This window comes from Dermacentor andersoni, chromosome 5 (genome assembly GCF_023375885.2).
Source record: "Dermacentor andersoni chromosome 5, qqDerAnde1_hic_scaffold, whole genome shotgun sequence".
Lineage (NCBI taxonomy): Eukaryota > Metazoa > Arthropoda > Arachnida > Ixodida > Ixodidae > Dermacentor > Dermacentor andersoni.
The window spans coordinates 192,301,130-192,324,398 of record NC_092818.1 but is presented as its reverse complement, the minus strand read 5'-3'; the positions used below and the strand labels follow the sequence as shown (position 1 = coordinate 192,324,398).

The 23,269-nt window shown below is 45.0% G+C and overlaps 1 protein-coding gene and 1 long non-coding RNA gene across 7 annotated transcripts in view; one reads left to right on the top strand and one right to left on the bottom strand.

The window, feature by feature from the left end:
- The window catches only part of LOC126531770 (galactosylceramide sulfotransferase-like), a 215,689-nt gene that overhangs the window by 94,105 nt on the left and 98,315 nt on the right, over positions 1–23,269 (bottom strand). Inside the window, exon 1 of one of the 5 annotated variants that reach the window (XM_055071463.2) lies at positions 1,163–1,321. The exons of the other annotated variants lie outside the window; for them this stretch is intronic. The gene's annotated coding sequence lies outside the window, so the exon portion shown is untranslated. Of the gene's footprint in view, positions 1–1,162; positions 1,322–23,269 lie in introns of those variants that run through there. 5 annotated transcript variants of the gene reach the window in all.
- On the top strand, positions 2,484–8,245 carry LOC126531777 (uncharacterized). 2 transcript variants are annotated; one of them, XR_007599697.3, is made up of 4 exons: positions 2,484–3,961; positions 4,804–4,902; positions 5,884–6,011; positions 8,055–8,245. It is a non-coding gene; the product is annotated as an uncharacterized lncRNA (long non-coding RNA). The 2 variants fall into 2 exon arrangements; XR_011894858.1 differs by lacking the exon at positions 4,804–4,902 and having other exon boundaries at positions 2,494–3,961; positions 8,055–8,237.

Here is a 23,269-nt window from a genome sequence, read left to right as displayed (position 1 = left end):
CGATGCTCGAACAGCTTTTCCGATGAGGACGGGGAGCGCCGAGCAACATACAGACAAAAACAGACAGAACTAGGGTATAATTATGCACTGAAGGCACGCTTGTCGACGTGAAAAACCCATTGATTTACATCTACACTACATGGCGTTTATGTTGTTTTACTCGTCAAACACAATTCGCAATTGTGCCACTTCAACAATTGTACCACAGTGTCAAGTGCCTAAGAAGTGGACATTGGCACATATTTGTTCCTCATCACCACCACCACCATCATCATCAGCCTACTTTATGCCCACTGCAGGACGAAGGCCTCTCCCTGCGATGTCGAATTGCTCATGTCCTGCGCCAGCGGATTACAACTAGCGCCCGCGAATTTCTCAATGTCATCACCCCATCTAGTCTTCTGCCGTCCTCGACTGCGCTTCCTTTCTCTTGGCATCCATTCTGTAACCATAATGGTCACCGGTTATCTAACCTATACGCATTACATGAATTGCCCAGCTCGATTTCTTTCTCTTAATGTCAAGTAGAATATCGGCTATCCCTGATCGACACTGCTCTCTTCCTGTCTCTTAACATACGCCTAACATTACGCCTAACATTCTTTGTTTAATCGCTCTTTGCGCGGTCCTTAACTTGTTTTCGAGTTTCTGCCCCATATGCTAGCACCGGTAGCATGCATTGATTTGTTTCTACACTGTTTTGTTCCTGGACAACCTCACGAGTGACAACCTTCTCTCCTATCCCTTTTCTTTTGTATGCAGTGCTCAGCCACTTATCTTGTTCAACCCTTCTCCTCTCACGGTCTAAGTAATATCCACGCATTTTGTTTTGAATGCCAATGTGGTGCGCACATACAATGCGGTTTATTTTTATTATAAACATAATAGAAAAGGTATAAGGGTCAACTAACGGAAGAGCCAAATTCATACGTTATCAGGCCGTGCAAGAACGGTCTATAACTACCCAAAAGGCAGGCGTCGACTAATTACGAGTCACAGATTAGTTCATACAAATTTTCTCTCCGTAGGAATACTCTGCTCAAGCAATAGGTGGCAAGCCTATTTTGCGTAAGGTTTGCTAACAGGGACGGGCCTGTCCTCACTTAGGCCAGGGCCCAATCCTTAGTACCTATACATATTAATTTATCAGGGTATAAAATACCTATTGTTAGGATCGGCCTGCAGGGGTACTGCTGCAGGTGCGTCCGCTGCAGGTGGGTCGAACGATCCGGGGTGGTGGCGCCCTACAGAGAACCAGCGAGGACAGCGCTAACCAACCGTGAACTTCCTTTGAAGAACTTGACTACGGCGGCATTCATCCACCAAGCGCCTCGTTCGGAGAACAGGAGAAAGGCAGCTCTGGAATGTAGAGGCGCCGGATGGGTTCGGGCGTGACCAGCTGACTACGGGGACGCAGGACAATGCACACTAAACATTTTTACGCCCTTATGGGTGTTAAGAGGGGTGCTTTCTGCATTTACACCCCTGTCCACACCCTTTTAGCACCCTTTTCGGTCAAAACACCCTATCACAAGGGTGTACACTACACATAGGTCCGACTTTGCTAGAAGAAGGGTGTTAAATCGACGACTGAAGGGTGTTGAACGCATTGATGCATATATCTAAGTAACGTGTACACGTCCACGCATTGAGCAATGTGTGTAGGTATTGCATTTTTAATGATAAAGCATTTTATGGCCTTTCAGGTAGGAAAGATGGCGTTCTCCGCAACAACAATCCATACGGGACCCTGCTCATGTCAATCTTGTCATTTCCCTTGAAAGCATTCAGAAAGCATTCAGAACCGCGCCGCCCTTTTATTCTCTCAAATTATTCACGTCATTTTAGCGTGACGTCCATGAAAAGAACACTAGGTCAACCTGAAATTTGGTTACGTCGTAGGTACCTTCGTCTGTGTATTTTTCATAGAATATGCTACTTTAACCCTTCTCTTAAAGAAAATATTTCACCACACCAAGTTGTATCTCGTCTCGCATCGACCATCAACACAAAATTGATGTGCCATTCTTCCTTTTTGCCAAGAACAGCCACTGAATGGAACCGCCTTTCCGCCTCCACAGTCTCAATTTGTGACACCACTAATTCAACATCGCTGTTCAAAGTGCCTTACAGTTTAATTTTCTATTCTTGCCCTGCACTGCAAATATTGTATACTTTCACCCCTTCTTTCTGTTGTGTCTACTAGGCCTTGAAAGTATATTATACATACTTTCAAGGCCTAGTAGACACAACAGAAAGAAGGGGTGAAATTGCGGCATTATTGCATTATTTACCCATAATTGCTCATAATTAACGTTGTTCTATTTACTGCCTTCTGTATCACTACTGACGTCATACAAGACGCTGATGACGTCACATTTTATTGATTTATTATACAAAGCAATAAAATGTGAGGTCATCAGCGTCTTGTATGACGTCAGTAGTGATACAGAAGGTAGTAAATAGAACAACGTTAATTATGAGCAATTATAGGTAAATAATGTGAATTAGGGTGGAATAAATTCGGTTAAGGTTCGTACAAACTGTAGCAAGGTGGATTACGGCAGATGAAGGTAGAATTGTGAAGACACGTGACAATGTATGACGTATCACGGTCACGTGATAATTGCAAGTGTACATCCATGAAGTGATTAAGTTTTCGCATTCCTAAGTGACTGTCGATCTTTTTCTAGGATTCTGATGTTACTGGCATGACGGCCACTCCAAAATGTATCATCAAGAAAATGTACGCACTTTCACTTACAATTTAATTATCACTACATTTTGTGCTCACAATTATATTATCATGCAATTAAACACTTCTAAGACTAACTGCAGTAGCGGAATGAAAACGCGCGAGCAACTTGCACAATTCTGCACGAATATTTCGGTGCCCTTAAACGCCCAACAAGAAGTGGCGAAATTAAAGAAGCTGTCTGGATACATTGCTGAACAAACAGGGACGTGCTATTAGACGAGCCTCTGATGTACAATGGCATCAACGTACAATTTGCTTGGTGAAGCCATAACGAAGACATTTATAGCGGCGAGATCACGCTGGAAGTTCTCAAATCCGAATCTCCACGTACCTTGCCTAAGTTATTCAGAGTTTTACTGAGATACTGGTCTGCCTTCTAAGCGCATCCTCGGACACAGTTTGTAAGGCTCAGCCTATATATTAGGGGCTGGTGTCGTCAAAGCTGTAATTGCTTATCCACAGCATACGCTCTTACAAACGCATTCTTCAGTCGCCTCATGAATGCTTACGCGTCGCTGTCGCACGACCAAGATGTGAGGGTCTTTATCGAGCCAGGATATCGCTGTAACTACGCTGTGGCCTCGCAAGGTTGCTTCGTTTGGACGCAGCGAATAATATAATCGCACCAGCAGAAGAGCGCCGATCGTCTCGCTCACGGTCCCGATTTGTGTACTGTACCCTCAGTCATGGAGCGCAGACTGCGCCCCCCCCCCAAAAAAAAAAAAAAAAATATGCTCGGCACGAACCGTAGTAGCAACTACCCGCCTCACCGCTCTTGTTGGAAACCACAACGAAGCAGCAGCTAACAGGCGGCCATTCGAGCAAGCAAACCTGCCAGAATAAACGTTCAATTTGCGCGCCCGCCCCCTGCCCAATGAAAAGCGACCGGAAGTGACGGGACGACGCTGTACAGTCACTTCGGCGCGCGGCACGATGGGAAGGCGGAAGCTACGCCATTATTGCATTCTTTAGCTACGTGAAATGCGTTCGCGTCTCGCGCTGTGCGACATAATTTTAAACGTGTGATTAGTTTTGTGCGCGGTGTAGAAAAAGGTGTGGCCCGTGCTTTGTGTATTACTCGTGGTCCACTTCAAAGCAAAGCGTTCGTACGCACTGGAAGATGGATCCACGGACGCTGAGACGAGCAGTTGCAACGTGCCCTGTGTCGGCGGTCGGTAGTACTGCCATAATGGAAATTTTCAGGCAAGTGCCCATTTATTTGGTATTTCTTTGGTTTGTTACGTGTTTTTGTTCGCTCTAGAAGTATCTTAGTGTGATCTCGTAGCATAATTCACTAATGTAAGAGCAAGAGCAGCTGCACTCCTAGTAGGGCAAGTTAACTACCTCGATCGCGCCCCGTCTTACATCGGGCGTGATGCGCCTGCATAGTTACGCTTTTCTCAGCGCTTCAACGTTCATAGATATGCTTCTTTTGTGCGTTCAGCGCGGCTTCTTGTAATACGGTCGCTCGCACTTAAGTTAAATGTGGTCGACCACTTTTGCGTCGCGTAGAAAAAGGACGACTGACTTTGCCACCTTTCGAAAGAACTGGCGCGGTATTGGTTCTCCCTGATGCGGTCGCGTGCTGCTGTTGCTGCTTGCCGGGCGCCTTTAACATGTTTTCGGCTCGCTTTGTCTGTGCGTGTGTGCGCGCTCGCGCTCGGCTCGATTCGTGTGTGTGCGTGCGCTCAGCTCAGCTCGCTTTGTGTGTGTGTGTGTGTGTGTGTGTGCGTGCATGCGTGCGTGTGTGTGTGTGCATGCGTGCGTCTTGCGCGCGAATACATGCCGGTTTGTATGGGCCGGCGTGCTTGCGTGTGTCTAGTGCGTACGTGTTTTGTGAGCGTGTTTCTGTGTGGGTCACTGTGTGTGCGTCCACGTGTTAGCGTGTCTGCCTGCATGTATGTGTGATTGTTTGTGTTTATCAATGTGCGCGTGCGTGCCTTTGTGTCTGCGCTTTGAGAGTGCGTATATTTGTGTGCGTGCGTATGTATTGCATAAGGCCGGTAGAATTTTACTCGCAATAAAACTCTTCCAATTTGGTGCAGCGAGTGTTGCCGCCTGAAAGCCGAGTTTGGTTTCAAGCCAACCTGGACAACTGCTGTATGAGGCGCTGTTTCGCAGGAGGATCAGTGGGAAGGCGTCAGGTATACGCTTCCTCCTTTTTCCCGCCTCTGCCCTGATGAATCGATATCCTTGATTGTTATTCTAAAAGAAACGTTACATCCAGAGCACAAATAAATGGTTAAGAAATATGGTAGTGTGTTTCGCCATTACACTAATTCTGATCTTAAAGACGTGAATTTCCCATTAGCCCACATTTCCGTTGATGCATACAACCGCTGAAATTGTGAACAGCAGGTTATTCAAGACCCCCCGTCCTACGTATATAGCAATTGTCTTCAGGAGCTTTAATGAATTTTGAAAATTTGAAGTGTTGTTGCGCTTTAGAGGTATCATATGCAAGCTTTAGGTCTCTCCGGGTAGTTTGCATGCTCTTCGAGAGCTGTCGCCTATAGCCATATTGAAATTCGTAATTACAGTTTGGAGCACTAGGGAAGCTAGAAGGCTTGTCCTGGATCTCGAGAAAGTGTTTAAGCTGGAAGTGTAGGTTGAGGAGTTTAGGGTTGGTCACACGAAGGCTTTTTATGCCTTAGCAGTAGGAGTGTCAAAGGATAAAAAATACAGTGTGTCAAGCGTGGGAAGCTGCTTATGTGGTAGAGGCTTGTGCGTGTGTGTGTGTGTGTGTGCGCGTGCATGCATGCGTGCGTGTGTGAATTCGCTCCTCACAAGGGAGTGTGTGTGTGTAAGTGAGCTACTTCTTTGCTGGTGCTATTTGCCGAAAATTGGCAAGAAAACACAATAATCAATATAACTTGAAATAATAAGCTATGCAAAGCATGCTGGCACAGTAGCGACAGCAGCATATGAGCATACAAACATGCAGCTGTGTGACAATCTTAATGCATGACTGCAACATCTGGAAGGAAGCTTGCTTCTTTTTTAGTAAGCAGCGCAAAGTCCATATTTTTTGCTTTTCTCATGCAAACCAAAACGAGGCTCATTACCAGTGATCTTGTCTTTCATTCTAATAGCATTTGTTTATCTTAGTGTGTTGTTTCTCGCAGGTCATGCAGATGATAGCATCAATTTCACAATGCCCAGCCTTGGTGCCCTCCATTAAGAGCAAGCCACTTGCGTTCGCCTTCAGGCAGATGGTTGATGTCTTCTAGGAAGCAGTTGGGAAGACTACATTGTAAGTAGATATAGGTGTGTAGTTTAATATAGTAAGTCAAGTTATAATTTAAAACTCTGAGGCTCTTTGGCGGCCTAAGCTTGATATCATATGCAGTTGTGTGTGTTTTTAAATATTGCCGATTGTAGTGCATACTGCAGGTATGACTTGATCCAAAGCATACACTTGCATTTTCTTGATGGCCTTTCATAACGAGGATTTTCTTTGTGCAAGAATATTCACAGATGGGGGCATTCCAGCATGATATTCTTTATTGTGCATTCAGTGCTAATTTCGTATGACCTTCCTGCTACCAATGTTTTTGCAGGAAAGGAATATTTCCTTACTCTATGCAATGAGCTTGTTATTTGCTCGTTGCATTACTTGTCTACCTTTAATTTAATCCCGTAAAATTCTCAAAACCTTAATATTTGAGCTGTTTTTATTTCAAATACAATATTAACATGCGCCGGATTGCAATCTAGACTGCAAGGGATTTGAAGAAATTACAAGAAACTAGGACCTCTCATGGGTGTTAAAAAACATTTCCGCAGGCATTGCGCCTATTTCTTGTACTGAGCTAGCTGCTCATGAAAATTGCAACCATATGTCATTTCACACAGTTTTGCAGGATATAGCAGGCCTATCATTGTCACTAAGCACAACCTTTCCTCATTTGCATCATGAAAATCTGCCTCGTGCTTAATTTGGGACAAGTCTTGAAAAATGAATGCTTCATAATTTTGAAACTACACAAAGTATTGGTTGGGGCTTGGCAGTTTTCATACTTGACCATGTTGAACCTAGCCATTACAAGACGAGAAAAAAAACATGCATGCACAGGAGGACTCATTCAATCAAATGCAATGCTGTGGTCATTTTCCATGTGGCAAAATGTACTTTTAGGCGGGGGAGGGCGGGTAGCCAATTTACAACCATTGCGACTCATGCGGGTAGTGGCAACACAGGATGAGAAATGGTTGTGGCTCTGAGGTTCATTGAATATGTGAACACTTATATACAATCCCTCCCCACCCCCAGAGTGAAGGGTAACCGTGCAATATGATTTTTTTAGGAGACAAGAAATTTCAGGCTCTAGTTGAGATGCTACACAAAGGAGGACCATGTATGTATTCACAGTATAACATAAACTGCCTAGGAGGGGTATCACAGTTTAGAGCATGAAGTAGAAAGTGGGAGCATGACGAAGGATCATAAGTTTATTTAAACTTATGATCTTTGAGAATACTACTTGTCACCGTTTGCCAAGCTAACCTATTGAAAGAAAGGGGCCTGCTCTAAAAATATAGTTAACACATGCTAAATTTTCAAGGAAAGTATGCCGAACTGTCAATTCTTACTAAATTAGTAAATAAGAAATACACAATAAATTTTAGGATACAGAAAGGGTCTAATAAACTGCATTGGGGAGTTGGAGATTGTTGGGCTGGATGCATGTATTGCAGGGCAAATGATAATGCCAGTGGGGGTTCCCTCATTTTCATTTTGTGTGCACTCTGTAAAATTACTCTGTCTCCTAGTGTAATGATGTTGTGTAAAAACAGCCATTTTTTAATGTCTTGTGCATGTCAGTCTTAATATGCCATATCCCGTAAGGTTCTCAGCTGCAGTACTTATAAAGTGTAATGCAGAGATATATTCCACATTTCATGTCAATTTTATATTAAGGTCACATACACACTCTTGGACAAATTTCTGTTGTTGAGAGATGTCATTGGTAGTGTCCTTAAATTTTATTCACTCTTATTTTCTATGGTGAAAAGGCTACTGTAAATTTATTTGCTTTTGCTGCTGTATGTGCCTTGTATTCACAGTGACATAGTGGTTTAGTGTTCACAGTAAATGCAGTTCCTAAATTTGCAAAATAGAAATTTCTCCTACCTTTCACCTGTCTTGCCCAGTTGCCTGAGCTGTTCATTGTTCCCAGTCACATTAATTAAGTTTGTTACTTTCAGGAGCTTGTTGCCTTATCAAATTTTCCACAGTGCACATGTGTAATTACACAGACTGAACTCTCATGATTCTCTTATTTTGCTAATGCAGGATGCAAGATTCCAGCAATGCCATGCGCTGCATTTATTGGTCAAGATGCTCAGAGAATGGAGTCCCTGCACCTCGTGGTGAAACGTGAACATTTTCTTTCTTTTGGAAAGCTAAACGTCATTTGCTGTATCAATTGCATTCTTGAAGCTCAGATGTGTACTATATTTTTTCTAATTTTGAATCAATTAATATTCACTTTTCTGTATAAAAATGACGTACAGTGTGCAGGACAAGGACTGCGAGAGATGACATACACTGCGCTGACTTCCAACAATATTTTATTGCGTTGCCACATCGTGTGTTTATACACAAGAAGGGCCATGCGCAGAAAATGAAAGGCAGTCGCAAGGGGTGTTCTAACAGCAAGTCATTGTACTAAGAACATGGTCACTAAAAAAAATCACAATTTCTATCTGTGGAGATACAAGACTTCACTAGGGGTCAGCGTGATAGAGGGGGCACTAACGCACACACTACCCATTTTTCTGGTGAAATAAGCATCAATAATGTACCGGGTGAGCTGTGTTTCGCTAGAACTTGCGTATCTTCAAAGAGGGGCATGCAGCGGCAGTCCCGGCAATGAATGCCCAAGTGGCCTTGAACAGTGTTATGGACGTTATAGTGCACTTTTAAACGATCATTTAGGCACCTGCCTGTCCGTCCAACATATTTACTGCCTCAAAACGGGAATATGGTAAACCACATTCGTTACACATATCGCAAAACGTTTTCTGTGCCCGACAGAGCAAGAACTCTGACACGATTTAGGCGCGTTTACACGCTTATAGAGCTTTGCCAGCTTTTCCGGGGCTGAGAAAAGGACTGGGATTCCTGGAGGTTGCCAAATCTTTTTTTAGCCTATCGGACACATCATGCACATACGGTAGCACTGCGAACCAGTCTTTCAACCGGCTGGTTCCTTGACTGAGTGCGCTCATCACGTTTTGTGCCCTTCAGAAGCTGTTCTGCTATGGCTGAAATTAGGGCCAAAGGGTAGCCAGCCCAAGAAAGGCGATCAACCTGTGCAGCAAGACTATCTTGCATTTCATGTGAGCAAGATTTATTGAGGCTGTTAACGAGGCAAATCTTTACAATACCTTGTTTAACAAGCTTTGAATGTGCAGAGTTAAAGGGCAAGAGTGACTTTTTACTTCTCGGTTCAAAGCACTAGCCCACCTGTTTATTTGTAAGGCACTGCCTGAGATCAAGAAAGCGCAAAGAATCGTCAGTGGGGACCCCATTTGTTAGTTCTAGAGGCTGCAGCTCTTAAAGATCTCCAAGTCTCCCAAGCAGCAGGCTCAAAAGCATGATCAGTGCAATCAATAAATACCAGGTAGTCGTCCACAAACTTGCACACTTTGACAACGAGAGACGCATCTAGGGGACCTTGAATATTTCAATCATGATTAGCTAGATAAATATCACTCAGTGGCGGCGCCAGGCACGATCCTGCACAATATACAAATAAATGGTACTTGTATAGGATCATGCCTGGCGCCGCCACTATGTTATATTTATCTCGCTCATCATGATTGCAATATTGAAGGTCACCTAGATGCGTCTCCTGTCAAAGTGTGCAGGTTTGTGAGTGACCACGTGGTATTCATTGATTGCGCTGATCACGCTTTCGAGCCTGTTGCTTCGGGAGTCTTGGAGATGTTTAAGAAAGCCTCTACAACTAACGCATGAGGTCCCCATTGATGATTCCTCGCGCTTTGTAGATCTCAGGCTGGTGCTTCGATCTGAGAAGTAAGAAGTCACTCTTGCCCTTTAACTCTGCACACTCAAAGCTCGTTAAATGAGGTATTAAAAGTTTTCCCTCGTTAACAGCCTCAATAAATCTTGTTCACACAAGATGCAACATAGTCTTGCTGCACAGGTTGATCACCTTTCTAGGGTTGACTACCCTTTGGCCTTAATTTCAGCCATAGTGGAACAGCTTCTGAGGGGCACAAACCGTGATGAGCCCGCTCAGTCAAGGAACCAACCGGTTGAAAGACATAGGTTCGCAGTGCCACCGGTGGGTATGTGCATGATGTCTCCGATAGGCTAAAAAAGATTCGGCAACCTCCAGGAATCACAGGCCTTTTCTCAACCCGAGAAAAGCTGGCAAAGCTCTGTAAGTGTGTAAACGCGCCCAAATCACGTCAGAGTTCTTGCTCTGTCGGGCACAGAAAACGTTTTGCGATATGTGCAACGAATTTGGTTTACCATATTCCCCTATTTTGAGGCAGTAAATAAGTTGGACGGACAGGCAGGTGCCTAAATGATCGTTTAAGAGAGCACTATAACGTCCATAACACTGTTCAAGGCCACTTGGGCATCCATTGCCCCGGGACTGTGACTGCGAGCCCCTCTTAGAATATACGGAAGTTCTAGTGAGACACAGCTAACAGGTCATCCGGGAAACTAGAAGCAAATTTCACCAGAAAACTGGGTAGTGTGTGCGTTAGTGCCCCCTCTATCACGCTGACCCTAGTGAAGTCTTGTATCTCAAAAGATAGAAATTGTAATGTTTTTTTTTTTTTTCAGGTGACCACGTCCTTAGTACAATGACTTGCTGTTAGACGCCCCTTGTGACTCACTTTCTGCGCATGCCCGCTCTTGTATACGTACACACAATGTGGCAACGCAATAAAATATTATTAGAAGTCAGCGCAGTCTATGTTGTCTCTCGCAGTCCTTGTAATTCACGCTGTACGTAATTTTTTCGCATTAATTGCCAACTATCCCAAGAAAGCACCTTTTTCAGTATATTTATAATGTTTGATACGACCATTTGCTGGCAAATGTTAACAGTGTGATATTTAACTTGAACTTTTACATGACTGCCTGTGCCTGTGTTCTTTTAGTAACCAGAGTATGGCTAATTTATTAAACCACATTTGCTAATTTGTATATACTCACATGCTACAGCAAGCCCTAATCTTGTATTACTGCATCTAAGTGCAAATAATTTAGAAATTTACTATGTATTTTAAAACACTGTCCACCTTTCGTGTTCAGCAAAATTGTTTAATCAACAGTGGTTTGCTTTTATCAGGCCTTTTACTGCACCTTGCAACCACACAATAGTAAATGTGGAATACTCATTCTTGATTTATGGTAAGAAAAGAACCTATTTTCAAACTGCATATTGTATATGTACCAGTGCCTTCGGGTTACAAGACAGAAATTTATAGAAACTGGAATTGTAGTTAGAAAATCTCCTACACAGCACTTTTAGCACAGAGAACTCTCGTTTCACAAAAGAGGACAAACTATGTAGGCACTAAAAAATTCTACATATTGCTCGTGCTCAAGTAATCTTGTTGGAAAGAGAAAATTAGCAATAATACTGCTGGCTTAAACCTCACTTAAAGCACGTCTATGCTTGGAAAGTATTGTTTCAGTCCGAAAAATGTTGGCCAGTTATGCTTACATCGACTTTCCAAACTTTTCATAATGCTTTGCGGTTACATTAGTGTACAAAGTAACAGGTGTCTTGTGCATTTGCTCTGCATTTCAATTACTCCCCTAATTCACCTTTGCAATGTCCCTTTTTTTTTTTCAAGGCTTCAAAACTTGAATTTTCGTTCATTGAGCCTTATACTGAAAATTTATTCCTTTATGTGGCCCAAAACACTGCGAGGTCAACTCAGGCTCTTTCAGTGCTGCAATACATAGTTTCTTCTCTAATAACAGATTTGATCAATACTTATATTTTAGATACCTTTGTGGGAAGTGTACATGATCTTGTACTTACCGATGTGTTTGGTGATTGTGCATGTTTATATTTCATGTGATTTATGTATATATTGTACTCTGTATTGCAGCATGCAATAAATATATTTACATTGTTCTTGAAAATGCCATATATCGTACCAGTCTGTGTTGCATTTTATGTGGATCTGGAAATCGTGATAACCGTTGGTGTTGATATACATGCTCAAAAGTGACATTTGCTAGGTTGTATATGTGCAGCGAAGACAGGTTTTGCAATATACACCGTGAATTACTAATATGTAATGTGATCCACACGTATACGTGCGTGTGTGCCCATCGAAGCTTCAAGGCCGGCTGTTCGACGGTGTGTTTGGTAGCCGAACTTGAACCTTCTGGCACACGCGAGAGTTACGCGTGGATCGCTGTACATAGTAGTAATTGAAGGCGTGTACTGCCGAACCTGCCTTCCATACACACTAGCAATAAAAGGGTGTACACCCTTCCAACACCCACATAGATGGGTGTTAATATGGACTTGCACCCCTACACCCTAAATTTATTTTGCTGGACACCCTTCCTCTAGGGTGATATAACTGCACCTCAACTGTAGGGTGTAGACAACAGCACCCTAAGGGTGTTCGTCTGGCGACAAACTGATTTACACCCTTAAGGGTGTTAAAATGTTTAGTGTGTGGATAACACGACGGCCGCGCTGCAAAGGTCATCTGCCTTCGGAGGGGGCACTGAAACTTGTGTGTGCGTGTGTGTGTAAACCGTCGCGCGGAGAGGCGGCTGGTCTACGGTGACGTCGACCGATGACGTCGAACGGAGTGCTTATAAGCAGCGATTGTCGGCTGCTAGAGTGTGCTCGTTGTCGTGCTCGAAATGTACTCGTGAGCTGTGTGCTCGTTTGCTGTATGCTTCGTCTTGCGGGCTCCATTTGGGAGTCACGCTAGACTGTCGATGTATGTCTTGTTTAAACTGTAAATAATGTAAATAAACCCTGCTCGCTTAGTCCTGTCGCCCCAAGTTCCTCCGATCGTCCTACAAGCCCGACTTCAAATCTTACACTATGCAATAAAATCAGCGCCGCGATTTCTGGTGAGCTGCCTCCACTTCGTTCAAATCAGATGATCTTCTCACCAGGCCGAGTTAATATCCCCTTCGAACAGTAACATCCAACCTCGCACTCTCGGGCCCTCCTAGTTTCCCAGTTCATCGGCATTCGGAATTAATTGCCACTGCCTCCTCTCCCACGCGTGGCCCTCGTCTGTTTCAATTACGCGCACTCGGCCTCCGATTGCACCTCGTCCGCCCTGCAGCTGCCACGAAGCTGCACACATTTATTGCGACTGGGTGCAAGCCTCGCCGACGTCCCCGTGAGGGGTCCTTAATGCGATGCGCCCGCTTGCGTCAACTTGCCAGTTTTCCAGACCGCCATGGCGCGTTCAAATAAATCCATCTCGAAAGCCCAAGACGCAGGGGCGCGCCTGAAGAAGCGCGGCCCGTTTCCCTCTCGAGGGTCTCACTTTGGTGCGCGTGCGTATGAATTGCCTCGCACGCATCTCGCGGGAAATAGGGAGGAAAGTGAAAGCGGCGCGACTCAAGTGGAGAAGCGAAAACGGAAACGCTGCTGCAACGTCGCTCGAACCCAGTTTGAGAAAGCGGCATCGCGGCGGATCGTGTTTGTATTTGGCCGCATTTCTTTCTCCGCCGAAAGGTCTCGATATAAGGAGAGCACACACGCCACGTTCTCGGCCGGAACACGCACGTGTCGGCGCGCTTCTCTTGGTTGGCACTTTCGCGGTACGAGGCCGACGGGCTGTCCGGCACAGAGGAGTCCGTTTCTCCACAGAAAACAAGTTCCGCGCACGGTGTCGAAAACACATCGTCACGAGTGATCCGCCGGTGTAAAGCAGCGCAAGATCCAGAAAAGAAAGTAGCGCAGCGATGACAAGAACGTCAAAGTGCGCACTCCCCCCAAAATGCTTTCGTTGCCTAAGAACAATGCGAAGTTTATTCGTTTTCTTTCACGTCGATGCTGCTGCTTTTCTTTCTTTCTTTCTGTTTGCGAACGCCTTGCGTAAAGAAGCGCTGAGTGCTGCTGTCAGTGAAGAAAGAGAGCACGCGCGGTATATTCACGTAACCAGGGACCAGGCTCACAAAACAACTCTTAATAGCACATCATGGCTCGAAAATTTGGAGGCTCGAAAATTTGCTGTTTTTTTTTATAACCAATGACAACGAAGCGATCTTGCGTAAGATGTTTTGTGAATTCGGTAGAATTGTGGCAAATCTTTTCCGAATAGGCGCAAGTCATAACATTCCAGCGCGCGAGCCCCTGCTCACGTGGCGCACAAGTTAACACTGCCCACCGTTGTCAGCTTTTGAGATTGTCAACAGGATGTGATTGAACTTTGATAAAGTCCTTGCATTCTCTACTATTGCATCAAGATCGGGCAAGCGACAGGACAAGTTCAGCGTCGCAGAGAGTCTCACGCGCTTCTGCAATGTAAACAAGCGTTGGCGAAGGCAGAAACACAGACATTGAAATTTAAATGCAAAGAAAAATACTTTCTCGCGCCTGCGCAGGAACCGGAAAGGGAACTAATCAACATCTAAACACATCCTCTACCCCTCTTGTTTTTCTTGGACAAGCACCGCGCTTTCGACGCAGCATCATGGTTTACGGGTAAGCGCACGGTGGCATTTTCCCGTACAAGGCAGGCGCGTCGCGACTGCCAAAACACGTGGCCCCGAGATCCTGCGACACACGCGCAGTGCTCGCCTGTCCCCAAAGCGAACGGCGCTAACAGGACGACGATGCAACGGTAAACGTGTAATCAGAGCGAGCCTCGCCCGTAAGCGGCCCTCAAGCCGTCAGCACGGAGACAGGGCCGAAGGGGAAGAGTGAGTGAAGAAGAGACTCGCTCTTATGACAGCACGCGCAGGACAACGTGACTTGAAAGGCGATTCCCCACGGCTGCCGAACAACCGCGCTAACTGAGACGTAAGGCCGCCGTTTCCCCCTTGCACCGAGTAGGCGGCTCTAATTACTCGAACGCCGAACGAGCCCGCCCACGTCGCCGCAGAGCACTTCATCTTGCTTCGGGTGCGTTCGACGCATCGAGGTAACAAGGGGCGGCTGACGGCTCAACACTCCAGTGCTTGCAGCCCGACGACAGATCCCGCTGTGAGGCTCGATAGCGTACGTTGTAGACAGAATAAGTGGACAGAAAGACGAGGTAGGGTGTTCGGCGAAAAAAACTAAGCAGGAGAATCTGACAAGTGTGGGGGCCAAGGAGTTGAATTTGTGGGTAAGAAAGAAAACATTCGCTAATCAAATTATTTATAATACTTAACGTCCCAATTAAAGCAGCACGGGTGCTGTATAATAGATTGCTACGAATTAATTTTGACCGCTCAGGCTTCTTTAACTTGCACACAAGTCTAGGTACGTGAGCATTTCTTTATTCCGCCGATGTCCGAGCGCGGCTGCTAATTATACGTACAAGTTGCGAAACTTTCCATAGGTCACATGCCACAGTATTCGGCGCGATGATTGGGCAAAAGCGTCATTTGCATGGCAGCGGCTACACCAACAAAATCTGAAGTGCAGCTCCCGCAAAGTTGTGCATGCCCGCACGGCGATTGAGCGATGCGAAGAAAACGAACAACGATTGAAACGTTAATTACCAAAACAAGGAAATTCATGGACTAACCGCAACGGATACAACAAGAACGCTTTACATAGACACATTAACTATAATGTTTCCCGCTTTTTTCATTCGGAGAAAGATTTAGGAGGCAACAAACGGCGACGCTTAAACATAGAGGTTCGTCTAAATAGTCTCTCACGCCTTGACTGATTCACCAATGAAATTTAGCCTAAGAGGGTGCCCTATTTTCCATACGAAGTACCTCTTTTGCTATGCTTGGATATCGCGAATGCTTAGCACAACGGTGTGTGCAGTTGAGAAAATTGACGCGATGAGGGCACGCTATTTTAAAGATTAGCAACTCAAAGTGGGAGTGGTCTGTTTATGCAAGCCGCAAGTTTCGGAACACAAGGCGTATGTTTAAGAAGAAGGTAAAAGACGCTGATGCATGCAGCGAACATGGTTCATCACTTTAGGTGACTGCGGCACAGAACGTTCAAATGAGACTTGTCTCGAAGTGCTCCTCGAAAATGAAAAAAAGAAAACTTATGCCAAAAGCGTTGGTCGCGACTGCGCTAACCATACTAAGAAACTTATTAGCGCACGCGGTTATCTCCTTTGCAAGCAACATAGCTTAACAACAACGCGTTGCACCGCCCTGACGTAAAGTTTAGCGCCTACTCTAACGTAAATCGACGACAGTCAAACATTAGTAAAGTTTGCTGCTGGGCGAGCTGGTTGAAGATCAAAGGATCTTCAACCAGCTCGCCCAGCAGCAAACTAAAGAACGCCACTCTTGCCACGAGAAGAGGCTTGGTAAGCCAGAAAAGGTGCAAGAAGCAAAGACAGGTGGCGACATCACCTTTATGTTGCCGCATTAGCTAGCCGTGACGTCACAGAGTTTGACGGCGTCTATTTCGGCCTAACAACTATTTATTGCTAAACAATGGACTACATTGTGCTTTAAAGAAGCCAAAGACTTAACATGGCAAGTTTCTAAAGCATTTACTGAGCGAATGCGGCCCAAATACGAAAAAATACTTTGAAATTCGAGACATCACACTGACGTACTAACGCTAGGGCGTGGCGCAAAATATAAAAGAAAATTGGACTTGCATTTTCATTTTCTCGTCTAATAATCAACATTTTAGCGCGGGATTACCGACAGCGTTTTTTCAAATAATACTTTATCATTACAAACTGATTTATTGATTCCCTTTTGTGTAAATTTAAGAAAGAATAAACAGGTAATGGTGATGAATTTTATTATCGACACGCACCTGTAAATCTAATGCCCAAGTTCGATCATCGAAGACGGGTGTGGCAAGAAGTGCGAATTACAACATGCGACGCAGATGTGCCCTCTCTCTCTCTCTCTCTCTCTCTCTCTCTCTCTCTCTCTCTCTCTCTCTCTCTCTCACGTAGCGTCATTTCGCTGTTCGTCACGTTCATACGCAGACCAAAGTCAGTGTACACGACGGAGCACAGTTTCAAGACACGGTACGCCAACAAGACACTCGCGGTAATCCGGCAACGCCGTTCACGATGGTGTCAACCCGGCGCGCATTGCGATCAATCAGACTGTGGATGGAACTCACCGGAGCCACGTCCGACGCTGCGCGGCAAGCGCGTGAGATTACGCGAGCCGACCAAAAGCAGGAGGTCGCGCAGGAGAACAAAGCCGTCCTCGCGTGTTCCACAAGAACCAGGGGGACTCTAGATGAAATCCCCAAACGCTCCACGGATTAAGCAAGTCACCGTGCGTCGAGGACAAGGTGTCTGCATTCAGCTCATTCTGCGCGAGACCATGTGATGAGATGCCATTCCAGGGCGTTAATGAAATCCGACAGGTAATTCTTTTTATCAGAACTGAGCGAGGACTAAGACACTGGCCTAATTTTTTAATGCGTAATTTCTATTCCGTTGCGTGTGCGTGTGTTCTTTTTTTTTCAGAAACATTAGCAAAAATGATAGCCATCGCTAAGACATTTCAAAGTGCACTAAGTTTCATTTTAACAAAATATTTTACGAAACGGCCAGAGGAGTTTGAAAAGATTTCTAACCTCGCAGCGGAATTGAATATTCGTATGTTATGGACAATCCAAAGTTGACCTCACGAGCTACAGTTTAAATCTACATACATGAAAAATGTCTCCAAGTAACCAAGACGGCTACTCACTAGCTGAATCAGGTGCTGATGACCCCTCAGGCTAGGTAGGTTTTCAGAGAAACATCGACGAAAAATAACAGGCACTGTGAATGAACGGTAAATGAACTCAAGAGCAAACTCGGCCCCAACTCTGACGTCACCTATTCAAATACATGTAAAACGCAGAAACGCTTTTCTGAAATAAACCATGGGATATGAAATTTAACGGAACTTGCGGCATTTAAGTGGAAAATTTAAATGTTCTAGTGACTGTTGAAACGGAACTCCGATTGAACGCCTGAATTTTTTTACTAGAATTGTCGAGAATTGGTAAGATCGAAATGAAAAAAATAGAAGCCCGACTTTTACAAATCTGCAACTCTGCACCAAGAACAGGTATTGCATTCTACCATTTGTGTCCATTAGAACACCCCAAAGCGGACAAACTTGATACTTATATCTTACATAAATTTGTTAGAATGTTCACAAAGATTGTGCAAAAGTGCTGCTCGCACATTAGTAGTGTACTTGAGATTGATGTCCAACATATGATTTGTTCATTTTAGATGTGCTATTAGATACAATTTAAGCATTTTCGATATCGTTTTTCATTACCGAGTTGGAGTCGTAAAGTTGAGTTTCATTTTCTAAAAATTTGCGATTTTCAACAGTTCTTATGAAAAAAATTACGAATTAAAAATTGCCTACTAACAGTCACTTGATTTTATGTTGTTCTTTTAAATGATACAAGCCTAATCAAGTTTGGTGCATAGTGTTTGACGATAAAAACGGTTTCTCCCTTCCCAGGTATTTAGACAGAAACCCCCAAGCTAAAGCTAGCTCTAATATCAAAATCCTGAAGCGGTTCACGCTTCGGATAGCTTTGCGGCGCAGTTGCAGACCTGTTGTGTACATTCAGATCCTACCAGCAATTCTGGCCAGCATTTAGAGCACCGCTTCTCATCACCCCTCTTCAGTTTACGAAAGCTTCAACATCTCAAAGCGCTACAAACGGCGGCGGCAAACGGAGTTATGGAGATTATGCTAACCAATCACCGTGGATAAACACCACCTTTGCATCGTATGTGAAGGCCGCCACCGCCTGTAGAAAGGCGTTGCGGGCACCGGTCGTATGAGGGCAATCAGTGCGATATGAAGGTGCCTGCTGTTTAGAACGACAGAAAGCTTCGCTAGTTGGTAAGGATTCATTCTGCAAGAAAAGGTGAGGCTTGCAGACAGGACACAAGAGAAGAGAAGTGGACAACACGAACGCCGACTATCAACTGAAGGGAGCACTGAGGCGAAAAAAGAAAGAAGACAAAAAACATGTGCGCAAGCTCTGGAAGGTTATCACCACGTGTCAATCGGGTATATGTGCCGGTCTACGTGAGAGATAATTGTTAAGGCACTTAATCGCTTCCTTATGTAAAGTAATCGAAGGTTGATTCACGCACGCACTTCCACCATTATAGATATGCCATGCCTCTACCATAAGACGCTTATCTTCATTCTTGTGCCCGTACAATATCGCGCATTCATCTAACTTAGGCGTGCAGTTACAATCTTGGCAATGTAGGGAAAGATTAGAAGGCGATCCACCGGTTAACGACCTTTTATGTTCCATTAGCCTCTGATTGATACACCGCCCCGTTTGCCCTACGTAAAACTGGCCACAGCTAAAGGGAACCTTATAAACCACACCCATACTACCTGCGGTACCTGCCTGCGGTTCAATAACACGCGATAGGCTGAATGCCTAGGAGCTCAATTAGGAGCGTGGTGTAGAGGCGGATGCAGTCAGCGGCCGCGAACTAATACGCCACCGGGCATATCACTGATATCAGGGAAGACTGCTGACTGCTCAAAAAAAAAAAAAAAAAAAAGAAAACTAGATATTTCGTCCCTTTGTTATTATTCTTTAGAAAAAAAAATATTTTCACTTTGATTATGTGCCGATTCACCAGACTTTCACGAAGTTCATGCCGCGGCACAGAAAGGATACAGCAGGGATGAAGCCATGTGCTTTGTTGTGGTATGCACCTAGCATTCGCGTAGTTTCTCTTCTTGACATACACGCACAATGAACAACTGCTTCAAAATGCCCCCTTGAAGAGCGACAAATACTACACAACGACTTGCACTATAAAAGAAAAAAAGAAAAAAGAGAAATACTAGCATAGCGCGCGAAGTCTTGACCTTAAATAATCACGGAAGACAGATTGAGCGATGACAATGGCTCCGTATTCAGGGCCAGTCGGCATACACAGAATAATAGCGCCGGTCTGAATCGTGCCTGCTTTCCTATACGACAGACCTCTACACTCGCTCAGGTGTGTAGCAGGACCTCGAGCGTTGAGCGAACAAAGGCGTGAAAATCGCTACAGCTTCAGTGTGCAGAGTGCTAGACTCAGGCAGCTTGTCTTCCACGCATCGGGGCGCTGGGACAGGGTGCAAACAACCAGGCGATTGCTCTGTACACAATGCCTCCCCGGAAGACACTAACCAGCTCGCACCATTCGGTGGAGAATGAGACTGTACGAGCCCCACATTCACGAGTTCGTACGGAAGCAGATTATACAGAACGATTGTACTGAACGAATGCAAACTGTACAGAATATTAATGGCAGAAACAAAGAAGCACAGCAGAAAAATATGCGCCAACAGAACAACTGTAGAACGTTAGCTACCTATACGCTTGGGAGACGGAGGCCATTAGAAAAGGTTAGCTAGGTTTCATGATTATATTGGAGACAATTTGTGCATAGCGTGTGGAAGTTGGGTATAAACCATTATGTCTTGTAACAGAATCAGTGTCCATCCAGCGATAAATATGCACGTGGTTGGCATGCCTGAAGGCACGAATTTTACAGACAGTAGGGGAAACCTAAACGGACCTGCGGGGGAATCTATAATAAAAGACGGCTGCGAGACTCACGCAGAAGTGCCCTTGGTTAGGAAGCAATTGCATTTCCTTGCCCGATTTGCCGCGGTTTCCCGTATTCTTTAGTATACAGGGTGTTTTTTTTTATCTGTACCAAATATTTAAAAAATGCCTGTGGCAAATAGCACAATTCTAACCCTTGATCTAAATTACTCAATACTGCGGCCATAACTTCAGCTAGAAATTGAAATGTTTACTTCAATAATTAATATAATTACGCTAATTAACTTTATAATTAATAATCTTATTCTACATAAATATGTGGAATAATCTAAGAATAGTAGCTAGTGAGTTCGCAAGGTCTATACACTTGGAACGAATTCTCAGGACTGCCCCAGTTTTGAAATATTAAATTAAAGAAAATATGGGGTTTTACGTGCCAGAAACACTTTCTTATTATGAGGCACGCCGCAGTGGGGGACTCCGGAAATTTCGACCACCTGGGGTTCTTTAACGTGCACCTAAATCTAAGTACACGGGTGTTCTCACATTTCGCCCCCATCGAAATGCGGCCGCCCTGGCCGGGATTCGATCCCGCGACCTCCTACTTTGCAGCCCAACACCATAACAACTAAACTACCACGGTGGGTAGATATCAGTTTTCGAAGTGTCCGACGAGATGCATTGGCGCTCCGGTTACCTTCTTCAGGAAAACGCCGTTTCATGCAGTGAAGCTCAGAACTGGAGCGCCAATGCATTTCGTCTGACTTTGAAAATTAATATCTCGAAACTGGAGGAGTCCTCAGAATTCATTCCAACTGGATACGCCTTGGGAACTCACTAGCTATAATTATTAGATTAAAATATGTGCCGTGAAATGATTAATTAAAACGTGAATTAGTGTAAGTATGTTATTTATTGAATTAGGTATTTGGATTTCTCGTAAAAGTTATGGTCGCCTCATCGAGTAATTTAGATCAATGGTTAGAATCGTGCTATCTACCACAGGCATTTTTAAGATAATTGATGCAGCTAAAAAAAAACCTCTATTTTAGTCGAGGTACGTTCAAGCACAAGCCTCTCCACAAGGTGTCAGCGCACGTTGGTAGCGGTACTGGTGGCACCGCCTGCCGGAATCTTCGACAAAAGTCGTGACCGACCTGAAGCCGACAGCGACGTCACTATTGGGATCTTCGGGACAAGGCGGAAGTCTGCTTCCGGGTCGCTGAATTCTGCCTGCCTTGCCGTATTCACGGCTCTGCCTGTCTGGCTAAACATACCGACGTATGCAGCGGTGCGATCACCCTTAACGCCCGTTCGTCGAGCGGCCCTCGTGAGCAATCCTGTCGGCGGTGTTCTCCAGCGCTGCCATTGTGTCTCGTCGAGATAGACTACTCTCCAGACGGGTCGGCGGTCTGGAAATATACGATTGCAGCAAGGAGAGCCGGACGCATGATGCGAACGACGCAAATAAGCGTGCAGTATCCCCATACGTGCGTGAAGGAGATGAACGCCAAGTAGGGCGGAAGTCGGCATCCCTTCTCTAAAGCCAAGATGTTATGTTGCGCACTTGCGAGAGACGTCTGTGAACACGGATAGCCACTTATGCAACGACGTCGCAAGAGCTGCCGACCTTTCGCGAAACCTAGTTTTTATGCCTGCCATGCGGACGGGCAGATGCTGCTATACGCGAGTCGGAGCCGTCGCAGACAAGCGAACTGATGATGAAATGCGCTCCTTTCTTATTCGCAACACGATGCGACGGGGAGTAGCTGGCGCCACCTCAAGGCAGACTTCTGATTAACTTCTTGCAGAAAAGAAAATTCAATCACGGGTTGAACCGACAGCACTGCGAATGAATAAATCGTGCATTGCTCGTGCGGATTTGTCGTGTTGAGTTACGGCCAGCCAAGAATGAATATGCAGTACAGAATGATTGCGATATCCCAACAGAGAAGTAGATCCCTGTAAGTTCATACAGTTCGTGTCAGCGACTGGCCAAGGCTACTTAACTGTTCATTGCTGAAACCAAAGTTATATGGTTGGCAATATAGTTGTTATATTGTCTGCCCTAAGGCACAAGCGCCGCAGAAGTGGAGACAGAAGCTATGCTTTGGATTAAACACTTAATTGTTCTTCCTATACAGATGGTAATTAGGCTTGCAAATCAGTCAGGGAACGAAAGTGTTGTAGGTCCGAAGGTGGCATCCCTTGACTCTTTCACTCCCCCCTCCCCCTCCCCACGTGTACGGTAGCAAACTGGAGTCAGTCTGGTTAATCTCCTTGCCTTTCCTTGCTTCCTCCTCCTCCTCTCTCTCTCTCTCTCTCTCTCTCGTGCACAGTGGCAGCGCGAACGAAAAACCATTGTGACACGAAGAAAAAACGGGTTTGTGTTAAGCGTTAGCCACACACCACGTGTATTAAATCAAAAAGTACTCCTCAAATCTAAGAACACACCATTTTAATTTCTCAGAACGGGAGAGCCCGAAAAGGACGTTGCACAGGATTGTAAGCATCCTCTCAGTATTCGAACGTAAACTGTCGACATTGGAGCCAATGTGATGGCGAATTCTTATTATGCAACCTAGCATGATTGGTGGCTGCTCGCTACGAATAAGCGAGCGAGTTACATTAATCCATAACTTGCAGCGCGGCCACGGCCGAAGCAGCGCAAACGAGTCTCGGTCATTGTATAAGCGCTCTTCCCTCCTAATTTCCCGCCAAGTCTGCTGCTGCGCTTCGATGGCGAAATCTACGTCAGCAGTACTTCCGGCGTACTGACCACGAGAGTCAGCACTACATCGCCTAGTTCTCGAAACAG